Source organism: Ranitomeya imitator, chromosome 1 (assembly GCF_032444005.1).
Source record: "Ranitomeya imitator isolate aRanImi1 chromosome 1, aRanImi1.pri, whole genome shotgun sequence".
NCBI classification, from domain to species: Eukaryota; Metazoa; Chordata; class Amphibia; order Anura; family Dendrobatidae; genus Ranitomeya; species Ranitomeya imitator.
The window spans coordinates 827,823,637-827,843,207 of NC_091282.1; the positions used below are offsets into that span (position 1 = coordinate 827,823,637).

General features: G+C 46.5%; 1 protein-coding gene across 1 annotated transcript in view; it reads right to left on the reverse strand.

Annotated features, from left to right (window-relative positions):
* SSBP4 (single stranded DNA binding protein 4) overlaps positions 1-19,571 on the reverse strand; it is a 586,978-nt gene that overhangs the window by 438,942 nt on the left and 128,465 nt on the right. The window lies entirely within an intron of this gene.

Genomic DNA, 19,571 nt, shown 5'->3' on the forward strand with positions numbered 1-19,571 from the left:
AATGTTGTTGTCCAGTTTGTCTTGAGTACGCTGATACCCCATATGTGGGGGTAAACCACTGTTTGGGCGCACGGCAGGGCTCGGAAGGGAAGGCACGCCAATTGGCTTTTTAAATGGAAAATTAGCTCCAATCATTAGCGGACACCATGTCACGTTTGGAGAGCCCCTGTGTGCCTAAACATTGGAGATCCCCCACATATGACCCCATTTTGGAAACTAGACCCCCAAAGGAACTAATCTAGATGTGTGGTGAGGACTTTGAACTTCCAAGTGCTTCACAGAAGTTTATAACGCAGAGCCATGAAAATAAAATAAAAATTTTATTTTCTCTAAAATGATTTTTTAGCCTGCAATTTATTATTTTCCCAAGGGTAACAGGAGAAAGTTGACCCCAAAAGTTGTTGTACAGTTTCTCCTGAGTACGCTGATACCCCATATGTGGGGGTAAACCACAGTTTGGGCACATGTCGGGGCTCGGAAGTCAAGTAGTGACATTTTGAAATGCAGACTTTGATGGAATGCTCTGCGGGCGTTACGTTGCGTTTGCAGAGCCCCTGATGTGGCTAAACAGTAGAAACCCCCCACAAGTGACCCCATTTTAGAAACTAGACCCCGAAAGGAACTTATCTAGATGTGAGGTGAGCACTTTGAACCCCCAAGTGCTTCACAGAAGTTTATAACACAGAGCAGTGAAAATAATAAATACGTTTTCTTTCCTCAAAAATAATTTTTTAGCCCAGAATTTTTTATTTTCCCAAGGGTTACAGGAGAAATTGGACCCCAAAAGTTGTTGTCCAGTTTCTCCTGAGTACGCTGATACCCCATATGTGGGGGTAAACCACTGTTTGGGCACACGTCGGGGCTCAGAAGGGAAGTAGTGACTTTTGAAATGCAGACTTTGATGGAATGGTCTGCGGGCGTCACGTTGCGTTTGCAGAGCCCCTGGTGTGCCTAAACAGTAGAAACCCCCCACAAGTGACCCCATTTTGGAAACTAGACCCCCCAAGGAACTTATCTAGATATGTGGTGAGCACTTTGAACCCCCAAGTGCTTCACAGACGTTTACAACGCAGAGCCGTGAAAATAAAAAAATCATTTTTCTTTCCTCAAAAATGATGTTTTAGCAAGCAATTTTTTATTTTCTCAAGGGTAACAGGAGAAATTGGACCCCAGTAATTGTTGCCCAGTTTGTCCTGAGTACGCTGATACTCCATATGTGGGGGTAAACCACTGTTTGGGCACATGTCGGGGCTCGGAAGTCAAGTAGTGACGTTTTGAAATGCAGACTTTGATGGAATGGTCTGCGGGCATCACGTTGCGTTTGCAGAGCCCCTGGTGTGCCTAAACAGTAGAAACCCCCCACAAGTGACCCCATTTTGGAAACTAGACCCCCCAAGGAACTTATCTAGATATGTGGTGAGCACTTTGAACCCCCAAGTGCTTCACAGACGTTTACAACTCAGAGCCGTGAAAATAAAAAATCATTTTTCTTTCCTCAAAAATGATGTTTTAGCAAGCAATTTTTTATTTTCTCAAGGGTAACAGGAGAAATTGGACCCCAGTAATTGTTGCCCAGTTTGTCCTGAGTACGCTGATACCCCATATGTGGGGGTAAACCACTGTTTGGGCACATGTCGGGGCTCGGAAGTCAAGTAGTGACGTTTTGAAATGCAGACTTTGATGGAATGGTCTGCGGGCGTCACGTTGCGTTTGCAGAGCCCCTGGTGTGCCTAAACAGTAGAAACCCCCCACAAGTGACCCCATTTTGGAAACTAGACCCCCCAAGGAACTTATCTAGATATGTGGTGAGCACTTTGAACCCCCAAGTGCTTCACAGACGTTTACAACGCAGAGCCGTGAAAATAAAAAATCATTTTTCTTTCCTCAAAAATGATGTTTTAGCAAGCAATTTTTTATTTTCTCAAGGGTAACAGGAGAAATTGGACCCCAGTAATTGTTGCCCAGTTTGTCCTGAGTACACTGATACCCCATATGTGGGGGTAAACCACTGTTTGGGCACACGTCGGGGCTCGGAAGGGAAGGAGCACCATTTGACTTTTTGAATAAAAGATTGGCTGGAATCAATGGTGGCGCCATGTTGCGTTTGGAGACCCCCTGATGTGCCTAAACAGTGGAAACCCCTCAATTCTAACGCCAACACACCCCTAACCCTTATCCCAACTGTAGCCGTAACCCTAACCACAACCCTAACCGCAACACACCCCTAACCACAACCCTAACCCCAACACACCCCTAACCCTAACCACAACCCTAATTCCAACCCAACCCTAACCCTAAGGCTATGTACCCACGTTGCGGATTCGTGTGAGATTTTTCCGCACCATTTTTGAAAAATCCGCGGGTAAAAGGCACTGCGTTTTACCTGCGGATTTACTGCGGATTTCACCTGCGGATTCCTATTGAGGAATAGGTGTAAAACGCTGCGGAATCCGCACAAAGAATTGACATGCTGCGGAAAATACAACGCAGCGTTTCCATGCGGTATTTTCCGCACCATGGGCACAGCGGATTTGGTTTTCCATAGGTTTACATGGTACTGTAAACCTGATGGAACACTGCTGCGGATCCGCAGCGGCCAATCCGCTGCGGATCCGCAGCCAAATCCGCACCGTGTGCACATAGCCTAATTCTAAAGGTATGTGCACACGCTTCGGAAAACGCTGCGGATCCGCAGCAGTTTCCCATGAGTTTACATTTCAATGTAAACTTATGGGAAACAAAAATCGCTGTACACATGCTGCGGAAAAACTGCACGGAAACGCAGCGGTTTACATTCCGCAGCATGTCACTTCTTTCTGCGGATTCCACAGCGGTTTTACAACTGCTCCAATAGAAAATCGCAGTTGTAAAACCGCAGTGAAATGCGCAGAAAAACCGCGGTAAATCTGCCATAAATCCGCAGCGGTTTAGCACTGCGGATTTATCAAATCCGCTGCGGAAAAATCCGCAGAGGACCAGAATACGTGTGCACATACCGAAACCCTAACCCTAACCCTACCCCTAACCCTACCCCTAACCCTACCCCTACCCCTAACCCTACCCCTACCCCTAACCCTACCCCTACCCCTAACCCTACCCCTAACCCTACCCCTACCCCTAACCCTACCCCTAACCCTAACCCTAGTTCTAACTCCAACCTTAGTGGAAAAAAAAAAAATTCTTTATTTTATTATTGTCCCTATCTATGGGGGACAAATGGGGGGGGTCATTTACTGTTTTTTTATTTTGACCACTGTGATAGATTATATCACAGTGATCAAAATTCACATTGGAACGAATCTGCCGGCCGGCAGATTCGGCGGGCGCACTGCGAATGCGCCCGCCATTTTGGAACATGGCGGCGCTCGGGGAAGAAGACGGACGGACCCCGCCAGGATCGGTAAGTATAAGGGGGGGAGATCAGGGCACAGGGGGGGAGATCAGGGCACGGGGGGGCGTCGGAGCACGGGGGGGGAGGGATCGGAGCATGGGGGAGAGTGATCGGTGTGCGGGCGGGTGGATCGGTGTGCAGGGGGGGTGGATCGGTGTGCAGGGGGGGTGGATCGGAGCACGGGGGGGGATCGGAGTGCGGGGGGGTTTGATTGGAGCACGGGGGGGTGTGATTGGAGCACGGGGGGAGCGGACAGGAGGACGGGGGAGCGGAGCACAGGACGGAGGGGAGCGGGCCACAGATCGGGGGGCTGGGGGGGCGATCGGTGGGGTGGGGTGGGGGCACATTAGTATTTCCAGCCATGGCCGATGATATTGCAGCATCGGCCATGGCTGGATTGTAATATTTCACCATTTTTTTAGGTGAAATATTACAAATCGCTCTGATTGGCAGTTTCACTTTCAACAGCCAATCAGAGCGATCGTAGCCACGAGGGGGTGAAGCCACCCCCCCTGGGCTAAACTACCACTCCCCCTGTCCCTGCAGATCGGGTGAAATGGGAGTTAACCCTTTCACCCGATCTGCAGGGACGCGATCTTTCTGTGACACAGCATATGCGTCACAGGTCGGATTGGCACCGACTTTCATGACGCATACGCTGTGTCACAGGTCGGGAAGGGGTTAACAAAAATCATAGTTATTGGGACAATTTGAATATGGCCGATTCCAAGCGCACATCTTTCTTTAAGGCTATGTCCACACATAGCGTCCTGTCCCTGCGGGTTCTCCCGCAGCGGATTTGATAAATCTGCAGGGCAAACCCGCTGCGGTTATCCGAGCAGATTTATCACGTTTTGTCCTGCGGGTTCCGCTGCGGGATTTTACTCCTACTATTGATGCTGCATATGCAGCAATATGCAGCATCAATAGTAATGTTAAAAATAATGAAATAATGATATACTCACCCTCTGATGTCCCGATCTCCTCGGCGCTGCAGGCGGCGGTCCGGTTCCAAAGATGCTGTGCGAGAAGGACCTTCGTGACGTCATGGTCATGTGACCGCGACGTCACCGCAGGTCCTGGTCGCATAGCAAATCTGAGACCGGACGGCCACGTGCAGCGCTGAGACTTCAGAGGTGAGTATATCCGGATTTTTTATTTTAATTATTTTTTTATTTTTACTCAAATATGGTTCCTGGGGCCTAGAGGAGTGTCTCCTCTCCTCCACCCCGGGTACCACCAGCACATTATCCGCTTACTTCCCGCATGGTGTGCACAGCCCCATGCGGGAAGTAAGCGGATCAATGCATTTCTATGGGTGCAGAATCGCTGCGATTATGCACAAAGAAGTGACATGCTGCGGGTTGTAAACCGCTGCGTTCCCGCGCGGTTTTTCCCGCAGCATGTGCACAGCGGTTTGCGGTTTCCATAGGGTTTACATGTTACTGTAAACGCTATGGAAATTGCTGCGGACCCGCAGCTGCAAAATCGCCGTGGTTCCGCGGTAAAAACCGCAATGTGTGAATATAGCCTAACTTTGTGTCCATGCTATAAACCTATATTTTTAGCCACATATGTTAACCATGTAGTATGTGTAGTAACATTATCCTACTATATTATTTCAAAACAATCTTTTTCGGTGATTACTTTATATCTCCATTCATACTGCACCCACACACACAAATGATAGGTAAACTTGCCCCCTTCAGCAAGAAAATAGCCAAACAAACCACACATCCACGATGTGATCACAAAATACACTTTAACCATTAATTTTCATAAACCTGTAGTAAGAAAAAATGACCTGCAGGTGGCACCACACTACCCCAAAGCATACTAATACAAAGCTGAAACAAATCCTAACAGCTTTGGGGGCTTTCCAGCTTGCCGAACTCTTTGCCCAGTCGATTTCAGGGAGACACATATAAAATATTTGCTACATATGTGAAAGTAGAATAAAAGTAAAACTTAACTGTTTAAGACTTCAGCTTTAAAACTGAAGATATAAATAAATGCTGCCAAAAAGGGACCGGACAGGTTCTGAACCATCAGATTTTCCGTATTATTGGACAGTCATTGAAAAGTCTATCTTCTTTCTAAGGTTACAGCTTATTGGTGACCTGGAGTCACCTCTGGTTTCAAATAAAAAACTGCAGCGTTGACATAACCCAGACTGTACATTGCTTCCCGATGGGAGAGATTGGTGGAAACAACCTTGCAAAAATTGAAAAAAAAAATCCAAGCGTAGGGAAAAAGGGTAAAATAATCTGCAGATATTAATTTTTTTAAAAAGGGATATTCCCAATTATTATACAATGGTGTAAATACGCTCAGCTATGGGGTCAATTTTCCTTCATCCTTCATCATTTCTACTGTCAAAGTGGCACTGCTGTACAGGGAGCTGCTCCGTTCACATACATAGGGTTGTGTTGCACTTCACTACACTGCAGATAGATGGAAGTGCTGCTGTGGAGGGGGAAAAAAGGCTGCTGCCCCGTTCTTTTGCCAGGTCCTGACAATCAGACCCCTTCTGATAAGTAAGTAAAATACCATTATGTTTAATGTTGGGGGATCTCCTTTAGGCTGGAGTCACACACAACGTATAAAAAATTGGTCCGTTTAACACGGACGACAATCGCAGAAATGTTCCCAGAACAGTGATCCGTATGACATCCATGTGCAGTGCGAGGATGCGGTTTTCTCGCATGCAAGCATCCGTGTGACATCCGTATGTCAAGATTTTCGCCGGCTTGCAAAATGGACATATAATGGATCCATGGGCTCAAATATTCACGAAAACACACACACACACACACACACACACACATATATATATATATATATATATATATATATATATATATATATATACACTAGATGGTGGCCCGATTCTAGCGCATCGGGTATTCTAGAATATGTATGTATGTATGTATATAGCAGCCACATAGTATATAGCAGAGGCCACGTAGCAAACAGTATATAACAGCCCACGCAGTATATAACATTGCCCACGCAGTACATAACATTGCCCACGTAGTATATAACACTGCCCACGTAGTATATAGCAGCCAGCTAGTATATAACACTGCCCATGTAGTATATAGCAGCCACGCAGTATATAACACTGCCCACGTAGTATATAGCACAGCCCACGCAGTATATAATACAGCCCACGCAGTATATAGCACAGCCCACGCAGTATATAGCACAGCCCACACAGTATATAACACAGGCCACGCAGTATATAACACTATATATAGCACAGTCCACATAGTATATTGCCCAGCCACGTAGTATATAACACAGCCACGTAGTATGTTACACAGCCACGTAGTATATAACACTCACACGTAGTATATAACACAGCCATGTAGTATATAACACAGCCACGTAGTATATAGCACATCCCACGTAGTATATTGGCCAGCCACATAGTATATTGCCCAGCCACATAGTATATTGCACAGACACGTATATTGCCCAGCCATGTACTATATTGCCCAGCCACATAGTATATTGCCCAGCCACGTAGTATATTGCACAGACAAGTAGTATATTGCACAGACACGTAGTATATTGCACAGACATGTAGTATATAGCACAGACACGTAGTATATTGCCCAGCCATGTAGTATATAGCACAGACACGTAGTACTGTATATAGCACAGACACATAGTATATTGCACAACCACGTAGTATATTGCCCAGCCACATAGTATATAGCACAGACACGTAGTATATACACGTAGACAGCAAAACGTAATGGTGTCCACTCTCTGCTCATTCTTCTCGACCTTTCTGCAGCTTTTGACACTGTTGACCACCCTTTCCTGCTCTCTAGGCTCCAGTCACTAGGCATTAAGGACACTGCTCTCTCCTGGTTCTCCTCCTACCTTTCTGACCGCTCCTTCAGTGTTCTGTTCTCTGGCTCCACTTCATCTCCTCTTCCTCTTGCTATCGGGGTACCTCAGGGCTCAGTCCTTGGCCCCCTTCTCTTCTCCCTTTACACGGCCCCAATTGGACAGACCATCAGCAGATTTGGCTTTCAGTACCATCTTTATGCTGATGACACACAACTATACACGTCATCCCCTGACCTTACTCCCGCTGTACTACAGAACACCACTGACTGTCTGTCCGCAGTCTCCAACATCATGTCTGCTCTCTATCTGAAACTCAACCTCTCCAAAACTGAACTTCTTCTGCTCCCGCCATCTACTAACCTCCCTAAATCTGACATTTCCCTCTCCGTGGATGGCACCATAATAACACCCCGGCAGCAGGTGCGCTGTTTGGGTGTTATGTTTGACTCCGATTTCTCCTTCACCTCCCATATACAATCTCTTGCCCGCTCGTGCCGCTTACACCTAAAGAACATCTCTAGAATCCTCCCTTTTCTCACCATGGAGACAACTAAAACCCTCACTGTCGCCCTGATCCACTCCCGCCTGGACTACTAAAATGCTCTATTAATTGGCCTCCCCCTCACTCGACTTTCCCCTCTCTAGTCCATCCTTAATGCAGCAGCCAGGGTCGTCCATCTGGCTAATCGTTACTCGGACGCATCCGCTCTTCACCAGTCGTTACACTGGCTACCCATTCATTACAGGATACAATTCAAAGTACTTGTTCTCACCCACAAAGCTCTCCACAGTGCGTCACCCCCTTACATCTCCTCCCTTATTTCTGTCTATTGGCCTAACAGACCACTGCGCTCTGCAAATGACTTTCAACTAACCTCTGCACTAATCCGTACCTCCCACTCCCGACTCCAAGACTTCTCCCGTGCTGCGCCAATCCTCTGGAATGCTCTACCCCAAGATATTAGGACCATTCACAATTTGCATAGTTTTAGGCGCTCGCTCAAAACACATTTGTTCAGAGCGGCCTATCACGTTCACTAATCAAAGTCATTTTATGTTTGTGTGTGTGTGTAGCCCATTCACTATCCCAATCTATTCCCCACCCCCTGAAGATGGCTGGACCATCATTGTAAATGCATCATTGTAAATACACACCTGTACTTTGTATCTCCCCCTCCTCAGTGTAGATTGTAAGCTCTCACGAGCAGGGTCGTCTTATTTCGCTTTAATTATTGTATTGTTAACGTTGTTACTTATGACTTTTGTGTTTGAAACTGTTAAACTGTAAAGCGCTGCGGAATATGTTGGCACTATATAAATAAAGATTATTATTATTATTATTATATAGCACAGACACGGAGTATATAGCAGACACGTAGTATATAGCACAGACACGTAGTACATTGCCCAGTCACGTAGTATATTACCCAGCCACATAGCATATAGCACAGACACGTAGTATATAGCACAGACACGTAGTATATAGCACAGACACGTAGTATATTGCCCAGCCACGTAGTATATAGTAGAGCCACGTAATATATTGCACAGCCACTTAGTATATAGCACAGTCACGTAGTATGTAGCACAGAGACGTTGTATATAACACAGCCCATGCAGTATATAACACAGGTCACGTAGTATAGAGCACAGCGATGTAGTATATTGCCCAGCCACGTAATAAAATACCACAGCGATGTAGTATATAGCACAGCCCATATAGTATATAGCACAGAGATGTAGTATATAACACAGCCCACGCAGTATCTAACACAGCCCACGTAGTATATAGCAATGTGGGCACCATATCCCTGTTAAAAAAAGAATTAAAATAAAAAATAGTTATATACTCACCCTCCGTTGGCCCCCCGGATCTAGGCGAGGCGTTTACCGATGCTCCTCGCGACGCTCCGGTCCCTAGAGTGCATTGCGGTCTCGCGAGATGATGACATAGCGAGACCGCAATGCATGGACCGGTCATCGGAGCGTCGCGAGGAGCGGGAAAGGCCTCGGCTGGATCCGGGGGCCCACGGAAGGTGAGTATATAAATGTTTTTTTATTTTTTATTATTTTTAACATTAGATCTTTTTACTATTGATGCCGCATAGGCAGCATGAATAGTAAAAAGTTGGTCACACAGGGTTAATAGCAGCGTTAACGGACTGCGTTACCAGCGGCATAACGCGGTCCGTTAATGCTGCCATTAACCCAGTGTGAGTGCTGACTGGGGAGGAGTATGGAGCGGGCACTGACGGCTGGGGAGTAGGGAGGGACTAATTCTGACGACCAATCAGCGACGCGGGATTTCCGGGACAAACAGACAGAAGTGACCCTTAGACAATTATATAGTATATATATATATATATATATATATATATATATATATGTAAACTCAAAAAAAGAAAAAGCAGCACAAAATAATTGAAAAAAAGTGGACTTTAATGCCTGAACGGCGTGGCAACGTTTCGGATGTGTTATCCTTTGTCAAGCCTACATATATATGTCAGTGAGACACATACTGCTCTGTGTTCATCATCTCATTAAATACATTTACATTTGACCAGCTTAATTTTCCTGAAATTGCCTGTGCCCCAGACAACCAATGTGTAAAAATTTTGCACGGTCCAACTAGTTATGTGGAATTTCTGAACAACTAATTTTATGTTTTTGTTAACCTGTTTGACAAATAAAGCTTTAAAGCGGTTGGCCACTTTATCTTTATTTTATCTGATATATGGGGGACATGATTTTGTGGCACGTACTATTATACAGGTATGGCAGGTTCTCCTCCTGCTCTTGTTAGTGCAGGTTTCCCCACAGACTGACCGACCAGCACTTCTGTCCATATAATGGCGGCTGGTGGAGGAGCATGTGACGAGACATGAACATCAGCCTCCTTCAATAGAAAAGCAGCTTTCCCATGTGATATGTATTCCAATTGGAGAAGGGTGATGGTCAAACGTAGCCCATCTATCAGCAGCCATTGTATGGACAGAAGGGTTGGTCAGTATGTGAGGAAACCCACAGTAACAAGAGCAGGAGGAGAACCTTCCATAACTCTATAATAGTAAATCTATATAAAACATGTCACCGAGACAGCTGAAAAAATATAGATAAAATGGCCAAGCATGTTAACTAATCCTGCACCCAGCAATCTACAGTGCAACACAACAAAATGAAGTACAATTATTTTACCTATAATTACATGTATTTGCAAGGCCGTATTTGCCGCTAGGCACGTGAGGGCACGTGCCTAGGGCGCCAGGATGTGGGGGGCGGCACCTGAGCAAGGTTTTTTTTTTTAAGGCTGGGGTAAAAACCGGCCACCCTCCTCAACCATCCCCACCCACCACCTTCCCAACTCCCTTGAAGACGATATGCTCACCCTCCTCCAACGGTGCTTGGTCTCAGCGCCGGCAGCAAGCACTGTGCTCACAGCGGTCACGCATATTTCTGACCTTAATGAGCGGTACCATGTGACCGCTCACACAGAAAGAAGCTTCGGCGCCGGGAGTCGGGACAGAGGTGCAGGAGGAAGAGTCCGTTCAGTGCGCTGTGAGGAAGTTGAGTATGACTGGCGGGGGAGAAGGAGGACGGAAGAGAATGAAGGAGGACGGGGATCCACGCATTCAAGATGGGAGGGGGGAGCATAGCCACGCATACAAGGATGGGAGGAGGGGGGAACGGTGCCACGAATACAAGGATGGGAGGAGGAGGGGGGAAATGGAGTCATGCATACAAGGATGGGAGGAGCGGGGGAACAGAGCCACGCATATAAGGATGGGAGGAGGAGGGGAAATGAAGCCACGCATATGGATCGCCCTCGTGTAGTGCAAGGAGTACTCGGTACCGGGTCCTTGGGTTCTCAAGGGGGATGTCACGGTGCCTGACCCGGTCCGTGGCCCTAGGGAGGTCCGTTATAAAGGGGAAAGGTCTTTAAAGGGATAATGTTCGTGACGCCACCTGTATTATTCGGTCAGGGTGACCGACGCTGCTTAGGGGTCCGCTGGGGTAATGCTATGGCAGCTAGATGGTATACCTTCCCACAGGTGAAGTGTGTCTCCAGGGCTTCCCAGTGTGCAGATGGTGGATGGTGTGAGGCGCAGTGAAGAACAAGGACACAAGGTTTACCTTTTACTGAAGGCTTCAGCATCCACAGTCCAGAGCACCATATCACAGGGCAGGCAGAGTCCGGCCGGTTTGGAGGCAAATCCAGAGTCCCCTTATTCAGGTGGAAATCAGTAGCCTTCCTCTAGTGCCTGGGTGTTGTAGTACCTTACTGCTGAGCCTCTCATAAGGTGCTCACAACTATTGAAGATGTTATTGATGTTATGTCTCTCTCTCTGTCCCCCAGATGGATAGGACAACCCGTATGATAGGTGGCATGAGGCTTTTTTACAGGGACTCTATCATGCCCCGGCCTCTTGTGGGCGCCACCTTGCCTCCTGGGTATGGGGCGGATCAGTAATTTGCAATTAGCTGTCCTGCCGGTCTCTGGAGCAAGGCATAAAGGACTGTTGCTCCCTCGGTGTTCCAGCTACCGGATCCTGCGCTTCAGAAGGAGGCAGCCTGTGTGGGGCAGAACTCCCTCTGGTATCCACTCCTTTTGCTATGACTTCCTCTCACTCTCTACAATACAATTCTCTGTTTGTGTCCTTTCTTAGGAATTGCAGCACGTGGGGCAGGCGCAGCTCCGTGACCTTCCGTCTAGGCCTCTGACAGGCTCCCACCCCTGTCAGGGACCAACTACCTGAGCGAAGCTCAGATAGCAACTGCCTGAGCAAAGCTCAGATAGCATCTGCCTAGCTTCCTCTCCAGGCCACCAGTTTTTACCTAATTGTGAAGAGTGCCCTAATAAATAGGAGCATAGCTCCCCCTGGTGGACAAGAGTATGAAATGTGTTGTGTGTTGGTGTTACCTGGTAAAGAGATCTCCTCCAAATGTAACATCACTCCCCCCTAGAGGAGAATGATATTACTGCAATGACCAGGACCCTGGGGCGCTGCACTTACAGGGATGGGAGGAAAGGGGGAACAGAGCCAGGCATACAAGAATGGAAGGACGGGGAAACGGAGCCATGCATACAAGGAGGGGAGGGGGGGAACGGAGCCACACATACAAGGATGGGAGGAGGTGGGGGAACAGAGCCACGCATACAAGGATGGGAGGAGGGGGGGAAAATATCAATGCAAACAAGGATGGGAGGAGGGGAGGAACAGAGCCACGCATACAAGGATGGGAGGCGGGGAGGGGGGGAACGGAGCCACGCATACAAGGATGGGAGGAGGTGGGGGGAACGGAGCCACGCATACAAGGATGGGAGGAGGAGGGGGGAAATGGAGCCACGCATACAAGGATGGGAGGGGGGAACAGAGCCACGCATACAAGGATGGGAGGAGGGGGGAACAGAGCCACGTATACAAGGATGGGAGGAGGGGGGAACGGAGCCACGCATATAAGGATGGGAGGAGGTGGGGGGAACGGAGCCACACATACAAGGATGGGATGAGGTGGGGGGAACGGAGCCACGCATGCAAAGATGGGAGGAGAGGAGGGGGGAATGGAGCCACGCATACAAGGATGGGAGGAGGGGGGAACGGAGCCATGCATACAAGGATGGGAGGAGGGGGGAACGGAGCCATGCATACAAGGATGGGAGGAGGGGGGAACGGAGCCACTCATACAAGGATGGGAGGAGGTGGGTGGTAACGGAGCCACGCATACAAGGATGGGAGGAGGGGAGGGGGGAACGGAGCCATGCAAACAAGGATGGGAGGAAGGGGGATGAAGCCACGCACACAAGGATGGGAGGAGGGGGAGCAGAGCCACGCATACTAAGATGGGAGGAGGCGAGAGCAGAGCCACGCATACAAATATGGGAGGAGGGGGAGCAGAGCCACGCATACAAGGATGGGAGGAGGTGGGGGGAACGGAGCCACGCATACAAGGATGGGAGGAGGAGGGGGAAATGGAGCCACGCATACAAGGATGGGAGGGGGGAACAGAGCCACGCATACAAGGATGGGAGGAGGGGGGAACAGAGCCACGTATATAAGGATGGGAGGAGGGGGGAACGGAGCCACGCATATAAGGATGGGAGGAGGTGGGGGAACAGAGCCACGCATACAAGGATGGGAGGAGGGGGGGAAATATCAATGCAAACAAGGATGGGAGGAGGGGGGGGGAACAGAGCCACGCATACAAGGATGGGAGGCGGGGAGGGGGGGAACGGAGCCACGCATACAAGGATGGGAGGAGGTGGGGGGAACGGAGCCACGCATACAAGGATGGGAGGAGGAGGGGGAAATGGAGCCACGCATACAAGGATGGGAGGGGGGAACAGAGCCATGCATACAAGGATGGGAGGAGGGGGGAACAGAGCCACGTATACAAGGATGGGAGGAGGGGGGAACGGAGCCACGCATTTAAGGATGGGAGGAGGTGGGGGGAACGGAGCCACACATACAAGGATGGGATGAGGTGGGGGGAACGGAGCCACGCATGCAAAGATGGGAGGAGAGGAGGGGGGAATGGAGCCATGCATACAAGGATGGGAGGAGGGGGGAACGGAGCCATGCATACAAGGATGGGAGGAGGGGGGAACGGAGCCATGCATATAAGGATGGGAGGAGGGGGGAACGGAGCCACTCATACAAGGATGGGAGGAGGTGGGAGGTAACGGAGCCACACATACAAGGATGGGAGGAGGGGGGAACGGAGCCATGCAAACAAGGATGGGAGGAGGGGGGATGAAACCACGCACACAAGGATGGGAGGAGGGGGAGCAGAGCCACGCATACAAATATGGGAGGAGGGGGAGCAGAGCCACGCATACAGGATGGGAGGGGGATGAGATGAGCCATGCATACAGGATGGGAGGGGGGAGATGAGCCATGCATACAGGATTGGGGGGAGATGAGCCATGCATACAAAATGGGGGGCATTATACAGTACGGAGCATCATGTGTGGCCATTATACAGTATGGAGCATCATGTGTGGCCATTATACAGTATGGAGCATCATGTGTGACCATTATACAGCATGGAGCATCATGTGTTAACATTATACAGTATTGAGCATCATGTGTGACCATTATACAATATAGAGCACTGTGTGGCTATTATACAGTATTGAGCATCTTGTGGGGCCATTATACAGTATGGAGCACTGTGTGGCCATTATACAGCAGAGAGCACTGTGTGGCCATTATACTGTACGCAGCATCATGTGGGGCCATTATACAATATTGAGCATCATGTGGGGTCGTTATACAGTATGGAGCACTGTGTGGCCATATTTTTTTGTTTATAATTATTGTTTATGAAACAGTGTGATCAGTACTAAATGGATGTGGTTGGGGCGTAGATATGGGTGTGACTAGTTGTGAAATGGGTGTGGTCAGAGACATGGCCTAAAATTTGCCGCGCTATCCCTTCTTGAAAAGTTGGGAGGTATGATACCGCATTTGCCAGATCACGGTAAATGCTGCAAATGTCCACAAATCCCATAGGGAATGAATGAGGCCAAACGCAGTGTTGCTGTAACTGATCCGTTACGTGGCAGATGCAGAAAAACTGCCGGATGTGCTGCAAAAGGCTACTTTCACATCAGCGATTTTTGACAAAGTCACTGCCGATAGTGTCATACTTACCAAAGGGAGAGGCAGCACTAAAAGTGCCTAGGCAGCATAAACTCTAAATACGGCCCTATGCATTTGAGTAAGAAAAAATTGTCCCCAAAAGCGGACAACTTCTTTAAGTTGTCACTATATGTCACTGAACGGTAGCATTAATAGAGTGGCTAGAGTTTGGGAACGACTTAGCATGGGGAACATTATTATAAGAAAGGGAACGTTAATTCAGGAAGGGTCGGGACAGGGAACATTATTACAAGAGACTGCCCAATCAGGAAACATTACAGGAAGGGGACTAGGATGCGGGGCATTATTAGAAGGAAGAGCCAAGGACATTGAACATTTACAGGATGGGGGGACATTATTAAAGGATGGGGAACATTATTACAAAATGGGGGGCATTATTACAAGATGGGGCCAGGATGGAGGACATTATTAAAAGATGGGGACTAGTACAGAGGACATTATTACAGGATGAGGGCCATTATTACAAGATAGGGGTCAGGATTAGGGCTATTATTACATTACGGGACAAGGATGGGGGACATTATTACAGGACAGGGCAAGGATGGGGATATTATTACAGGATGGATGATGTTATTACCGGATGGGGGACATGACTACAGGATGGGAGTCAGGATGTGGGAAAGGATTAAAGGATTGGGCCAAAATGGAGGACATTATTAAAGGATGGAGGTCATTATTACAAGATGGGAGTCAGGATAGGGAACATTAGTACCGGACAGGGGCAAAGATGGGGGACATTATTACAGGACCACGGCCAGAGATGGGGGACATTATTACAGGAAGAGGGTCAATATTACTTGATGGGGACAGGATGAAAGACATTATTAAATGTTGGGAGGCAGGACAGGGGTAATATTAAAAAAAAGAGGCCCAGGATAGGGAATGCTGTTATTAAATAAAGGGGGACATTATAACTATATGGATGTCAGGATGGGGGACATTATTACAGAATGGGGGCCACAACAAGGGACATTATTATAGGATGGGAGATATTAATATAGTATGGGGGCAAGGACAGCGGAGATTAGTACAGAATGGGGTCCAGAATGAGGAACATTATTAAAGGATAAACAAGTCCCTTTGTGGAACTCGCAAACATTGTGAAAAAAAATGTTTTTAAATGTTAACAAATGTAAAAGTAAAAAGAACCTCAAATCACAATCTTAACAAAAAATTGTTTATTTGTGGAAAAAAAACAACCCCCATATTTGGCATGGCCTGGCCACATTCGTAGTGACCCATGCTATGGAACTATATTATTTTTCATCCCATATGGTGAGCGTCGTTAAAACAAAAATATTAAAAACTGAGCCATAATTGCTGCTTTTGCTATCTTGGCTGAAAAAAAATAAATAAAAGTGATAAAAAAGTCATATGTATTCCAAAACGCATGTACACAGAAAAATAAAAAAAAGTCAAGGCTCTTACAATACGACAACCAAAAAAAGCAATTTTTAAAAAAAAAAAAAGTTATTCTTCTTGGTCAAAAAGTCCAAAACTGTTTGTGATGTCAATTAGTTAATTAGAGCTGGATCCTTCTTGCCATTTAAAGTTGTTAGCCATTGCCCAGGCGAGGTAAGTCTGTTAGTGTTGGTTTAAATCTAAAGAGATTTCTTTATCGCTGGCTGATGGGCTCACACAATTTGCTCACACTGTGTGCTAAGTACTTGAATTTTATAAGTACAGTATAATCTATATAGCAGTAGTGCAGTTCAAATTCATATGTTCAATGTTCACATCATATACCTTAGCGAGCTCAGAGAGTCGTATTTGTTTGTGTATACATTAGATAACAGTCAGGGCACACATTAATAGTTTTCGAAGAATTGGTGAAACGCATGTCGGGTGTTTGGTGGGTGAGCCTCATCATGTCTATAATCCTGTATGCACTGTTTACATTTTATGTTATCAAATTTTGGGGGGAGTTATCTTTTCTGCCACTCCAATCCATACTATGATATTACCTTTATGTTTGAATTACCGGTAACCTCTTTTTTAACTTATCAGTTATGTGGTATGTATGTATGTATATTGCCTTTATGCAAGAATTCATTCTCCATTTTTACTTATGAATCATTTGATATACATACATATTCGTATACTATTTGTGGATAATAACTAGTTATGGGACATTTTGTGGTGCCTTCTAATTTTTCAGTTTGTTTCTCCCTCGGGAGTTACCCACCATTTACAGTGGGGAGAAAAAGTATTTAGTCAGCCACCAATTGTGCAAGTTCTTCCACTTAAAAAGAAGTGAGAGGCCTGTAAATTACATCATAGGTAGACCACAACTATGAAAGTCAAAATGAGAAAACAAATCCAGAAAATCACCTTGTCTGATTTGACAAGATTTAGTTTGCAAATTATGGTGGAAAATAAGTATTTGGTCATTAACAAAAGTTCATCTCAATATATTTTTTTATATATCCTTTTTCAGCAATGACAGAGGTCAAACATTTTCTGTAAGTCTTCACAAGTTTGGCACACAGTGTTGGTGGTATGTTGGCCCATTCCTCCCTGCAGATCTCATCTAGAGCAGTGATTTCTTGGTCCTGTCGCTGGGCAACATGGACTTTCAACTCCCTGCAAAAGTTTTCTATGGGGTTGAGATGTGGAGACTGGCTAGGCCATGCCAGGACCTTCATATGCTTCTTATGAAGCCACTCCTTCGTTGCCCTGGCGGTGTGCTTGGGATCATTATGCTGAAAGATCCATCCACGTTTCATCTTCAATTCCCTTGCTGATGGAAGGAGGTTTGCACTCAAAATCTCACGATACTTTGCCCCATTCATTCTTTCATGTACACGGATCAGTCATCTTGGTCCCTTTGCAGAGACACAGCCCCAAAGCATGATGTTGCCACCCCCATGCTTCACAGTAGGTATGGTGTTCTTTGGATGCAACTCAGCATTCTGTCTCCTCCAAACACGACGAGTTTTGTTTCTACCAAACAGCTCTACTTTGGTTTCATCAGACCATATGACATTCTTCCAATACTCTTCTGGATAATCCAAATGCTCTCTAGCAAACTTCAGATGGGCCCGGACATGTACTGGGTTAAGCAGGGGGACATGTCTGGCACTGAAGGATCAGAGTCCCTGGCGGCGTAGTGTTTTACTGATGTAGCCTTTGTTACGGTGGTCCCAGCTCTATCCAGGTCATTCACAAGGTCCCCCTGTGTTGTTCTAGGATTTTTGCTCACCGTTCTTGTGATCATTTTGACCCCACAGGGTGAGATCTTGCGTGGAGTCCCAGATCAAGGGAGATTATCAGTGGTCTTGTATGTCTTCCATTTTCTTATTATTGCTCCCACAGTTGATTTCATCACACCAAGCTGCTTGCCTATTGCAGATTCAGTCTTCTCAGCCTGGTGCAGGGCTACAATTTTGTTTCTGGTCTCCTTTGACAGCTCTTTGGTCTTCATCATAGTGGAGTTTGGAGTGTGACTGTTTGAGGTTGTGGACAGGTGTCTTTTATACTGACAACAAGTTCAAACAGGTGCCATTACTACAGGTAATGAATGGAGGACAGAGGAGCCTCTTAAAGAAGAAGTTACAGGTCTGTGAGAGCCAGAAATCTTGCATGTTTTAGGTGACCAAATACGTATTTGCCACCTTAATTTGCAAACTAAATCTTGCCAAATCAGACAAGGTGATTTTTCTGGATTTGTTTTCTCATTTTGACTCTCATAGTTGTGGTCTACCTATGATGTCAATTACAGGCCTCTCTTATCTTTGTAAGTGGGAGAACTTGCACAATTGGTGGCTGACTAAATACTTTTTTTCCCCACTGTATCTATGTTTGCTACAGCGGATATACACTTTAATTTATCTAATAAAAATATAATTTTTACTATTTGTATTTACTTCAATCCTGGCACATTGTCTGGTTGTATGGATTTTCACATTTTAATAGTAATCAATGAAAATATATAGGCAATTTCCAAACTTATTCTGTGCCTTGCAAAAGTATTCATCCCCTTGGCTTTTTACCTATTTTGTTACATTACAACCTGTGTTTAGATATTTTTGTAATCAGATTTGCGTGTGATGCATCATTCAGCACTAAATAGTCTAGGTTGGTGAAGTGAGGAAAATATAGGCATAAATTTAATTTATGGGACCAAATAAGTAAACATTGGCATGTACATATATATTCACCACTTTTGAAACCTTTAACAATTTCTGGTGCAAGCAGTTACCTCCATAAGTCACATGCTTAGTGAAATGAAGTCCCCCTGTGTGCAATCTAAGTGTCACATGGTCTGTCTGTATATGCACACTTTCTCTGAAAGGCCACAGAAAAGGCCACCATTAACCAAACACCGTGAAGACCAAGGAGATCTCCAAACAAGGCAGGGACAAAGTTGTTGAAAAGTACTAGTCAGGGTTGGGTTATAAAAAATATCCCAATCTCTGATGATCCCCCGAAGCACCATCAAATACATTATCATTAAATGCATGGTACCACAACAAACCTGCTAAGAGAGGGATGCCCACCAAAACTCTCAGCCCAGGCAAGGACATAATCAGAGAGGCACAAGGCAATCCTTGTGCAGGCATGTACTACGGAGGACAGAGAATGAACTTCAATCCAATATTGCAGCCAGCATGCAGCCAGCGGGTAAGGAAAGGGTGAATCAAACACCCAAAAAC